The following is a 3,854-nucleotide window of genomic DNA, read 5'->3' as shown; positions in this document are numbered from 1 at the left end:
AATTAAAAAAAAAAAAAAAAAAGACAAGTGCTGGGGCTTGGGATGTGGCTCAAGCGGTAGAGTGCTTGCCTAGCATGTGCCCTGGGTTTGATCCTCAGCACCAAGTACAAATAAAGATGTTGTGCCTGCCAAAAAATAAATAAATAAATGAATATTTTTTTAAAAATTCTCTCTCTCTCTCTCTCTCTCTCTAAAAAAAAAGACAAGTACTAGAGAAAACTATGGGATCATATGGAAAAAGAGAAAAAAATAAGCTTAACATCATTTTTTTAAAAGATCCCAAACTAAGAATTGAAATAAAATCTTTTGATTGAAATAAGTTTTTAGAAGAAAATATATGACCAGAGACAAGGAGAATTAAAAATCACACAAAAAAGGGCAAATGAAGGGAAAAAATCTTGTAGGGGTGGGGGGGAGCAATGAACTTTCCTAAAACCCAGAAAATGAGAATGATTTTAATTTGCTATATATACAAGGGGGGAAAATAAAGTTGAAAAATAAGAAATAAAGTGGGAGGCTGGGGGTTTATCTCAGTGGTAAAGCATTTTTCTAGCATATGCAAGGCCCTTGGTTTGATGCCCAGCATTTCAACAACAAAATAAAAGAAAGGAAGACATTGATTAACAGAAATATGGATAATTTTTTAAAATCTGCAATAAAAAAATAATAAAACAGGGCTAAATCTAGGCATGGTGGTACATGCCTACAATATCAGCTACTATGGAGGTTAAGTCAGGAGGATGGCAAGTTAGAGGCCAGCCCTGACAATTTCGTGAGACCCTGTCTAAACAAGAAGAAAGAAAAGGAAAGAATGAGGGAAATAGGAAAAGAAAGAAAAACAGGGCTGGAAAGTTAACTCAATAGAAGAGCTTGCCTATTCTGCACAGGGCCCTCAGATCCATCCCCAGCATTGCAAAATAAATTAATTAATTAATTTTAAAAACAGTAAAAGCTCTGAATTAGTTTAAAAACAAACAAAACAAAACAAAAACAAAAACTGCTTAAGGCCATTAGGTTCCTGAGTGAATTTACTTTTCCCAGGAAACAGGGTCTGCTGTACCAGGAGCCTTCTGGGTAAAGAATGAATGAAGCAGAAGGCCATTATGAATCTTTAGGCTCATGGCTCCCAAGTGTCCTCAGTTACTTATGGAAGCAATTATCAGACTTCTGAGAGCCCAGACTTCTAAACTAATCCAAGCCTCACAGCCTGACCTGTGTACAGTTCTTCTAAGCCCTTTATTCCCTTCTCTCCTTCAGTTCAATCTTTATCAGAATATAAATTGTGATGCCAGTTAATAGATAACCTGCCTGAACAAGATCATGTAACTAGGAAGCTGCAGAGCTGGAGTATGAACCCAGCCACCTGAAATCAGAGTGTAGTACCAGCTTTCGAATGATACGTAATCCCATAACTACTTTTAATATCTGAACCAGAGGTTTTCAACACTATACATAAGCCAACATTTTTCACTTTCTATCCTTGGAGGATTTTTTCATAATCCATACTCTTCTGTCAAATAAAAATAAGAGTTCTGCTGGGGGTATGGCTCAGTTGGTAGAGTGCTTGCCTTGCATGCACAAGGCCCTGGGTTCAATCCCCAGTACTTCCAAAAAAAAATTTAAAAGTCAAAAAATAAATAAATAAAAACAAGAGTTCTAATTTCATCTTGAAATATATCCTGTTTCTTCATCTTCTTCATTTCCTTAAAACAAAAGCTATTCTCTCTTCTTTATTTCTTTCTTCCTTTCTTTCATAATGGTAATATATTTGTATTGTAGAAAATAAAAGGTTTATAACATATAAAAGAAAACAAAATTCCACCAAGTGCAACAAGCTAAAATTAGGAATTTGGTAATAGTGTTAAATACCTTAGCACAACTATATAGAATAGAGGATTTCAAGGCCTTTTCTCCAGAATATAATGTTCCCTTGTGGACTGCAACAATAAGAGATGTGTTAGATACATACTAGAGTCAAATCTTCTTTATTCATAGATTCAATTAAAAAAACAAGCCATTCCAATTTGGTTCTATAGTAGCTTACCTTGAGATAAATATACCCATTTTATTTTTCTTTCTTTTTAAGATACACATTTTCTCTTAACTTCATTTAGAGTAATTAAATTTTATTTTACAAAAATAATTTGCATTGAAATATTGCTAGTAGCCATTCTTTACATATATGTGATAGAATATAACAAAAAAAGGAGTAAGCACATTCACTCAATATTCATCTTCAAAACTGGTACATCAAGTGGTCTCAAAGATCTTGATGTTCTGTTCTCTTTCTTTAATGAATATAGAATTAATTGATGCTTCTCAGCCACTAGTGGAGAAGATGGTTTAAATCATTACCAACATAAATTTCTGTTCACAGACTCTACCTTTCACTTTCTTACACCACCTAATTTAAGACCTTCTTATTTAAAAGTATGTAATTGCCCTAAAAGAAGGTATTATATGTCTCATCTGTTATTCCAAAAGAAGGGAAAAACTGGACTGTTAACCCGCTGTGTAATCCCTGAACAGACTACAAGGCCTTTCAGTGGGAAGCCAGGCTTTGCCAAGAGCGGGGAGGATTGCAGTTTAAACATCACAGGGTCAAGTTCAACATTTGTTCCATTCACTAACATCAATGGGAGTTTTGTGCAGAGTAGAATTTCTTCCTTAGTTAAATGATTTCTGCAAAGTCTTCTGTTTGGCTGGAACATATTCCACAAAGAATGTAATAAAGAAATATACATAAATTCTTCTTGATTTCAAAAATGCATTTTTCTTCTAGGACACAATTGAGAAGGTAAATAAGCCATTTTGCAGAGAATGTGAAGCGACTTCTACATCATTTCAGACACATTTGTTTGTGATTTTGAAATGTTATTATTATTTTTTTACCTGTGATAAAAAGCATATTTGAATTCAGTCAACAGCCTTTGAACCTCTGCAGATTTAGTCCCTATTATATAACATAATTGACTGATTGGGACCATGGGGTTATTAAGCTTATTAGATCAAGATATGTTGATATTAACACCAATTCCACAAATATTCCTAGGTAAATAAAAGTAGCTAAATAGGAAAAGTGAAGACATCGAAATTTATATAATTGTTAGAAAGATAGGCAACCAATACTAGTGAAGCTCTGGAACACTATGATATAGTTTTTTTTGGTTTTGTTTTTGTTTTTTAGTGGTACATGGGGATTGAACCCAGGGCCTTGTGCATATGAGACAAGCACCCTACTTACTGAGCTATATCCACAGCCCCTATGATATAGGTTTATTGCTGTTAAGTAATATAGTAGCATCAAGTAAAATTAATAAAGTAATTTAATAAAGTATTTATAATTTATAACTAGCTTATTGTTTCCATGACTAATACATTTTAGAAAACTTTTAGTTGGTGTAATATTAGAGTTTCTTTCTATGAATAGCTGTATTACCTGATTAACATTATTGCTTTGGGAAATTACAAATAAATTTATATTCAAATTAGTTAGTGTTTAACACCATAATTGAAAGTCATCATTTTGTTGTTGTTGTTGTTGTTGTTGTTGTTTTGTATACTGGGGATTGAACCCAGGAGTACTTTACCACTGAGCTATATACCCAGAACTTTTTTATTTTTTTATTTTGAGACAGGGTCTTGCTAAGATGCTGGGGCAAGAAAAGTTTTGAAATAATCATTTTTTTTCTCTATTTCTCAACTCCCAGCAAAGAATTAGTTACCTAAAGGCAAAGTTGTATCCCAGTAGTGTTGAGAAAAATGAATCTTCAAGCTGGCATAGGATTAGTTTCAAAGGAAATTTAGACATATTAGATCAATTAAATAAAAATAAACTATACTGTGTATCAGAA

The 3,854-nt window shown here is 33.1% G+C and overlaps 1 non-coding gene across 1 annotated transcript; it reads left to right on the top strand.

Moving 5' to 3' along the window:
• The first annotated feature begins 1,537 nt into the window (after nucleotides 1-1,537).
• On the top strand, nucleotides 1,538-1,610 carry Trnaa-ugc (transfer RNA alanine (anticodon UGC)). The gene has a single exon. It is a non-coding gene; the product is annotated as a tRNA-Ala (tRNA).
• Nucleotides 1,611-3,854: the final 2,244 nt, after the last annotated feature.

This window comes from Urocitellus parryii, chromosome 1 (genome assembly GCF_045843805.1).
Source record: "Urocitellus parryii isolate mUroPar1 chromosome 1, mUroPar1.hap1, whole genome shotgun sequence".
NCBI lineage: Eukaryota > Metazoa > Chordata > Mammalia > Rodentia > Sciuridae > Urocitellus > Urocitellus parryii.
The sequence above is the reverse complement of the archived record's forward strand: the minus strand, read 5'-3'. Positions and strand labels throughout refer to the sequence as shown.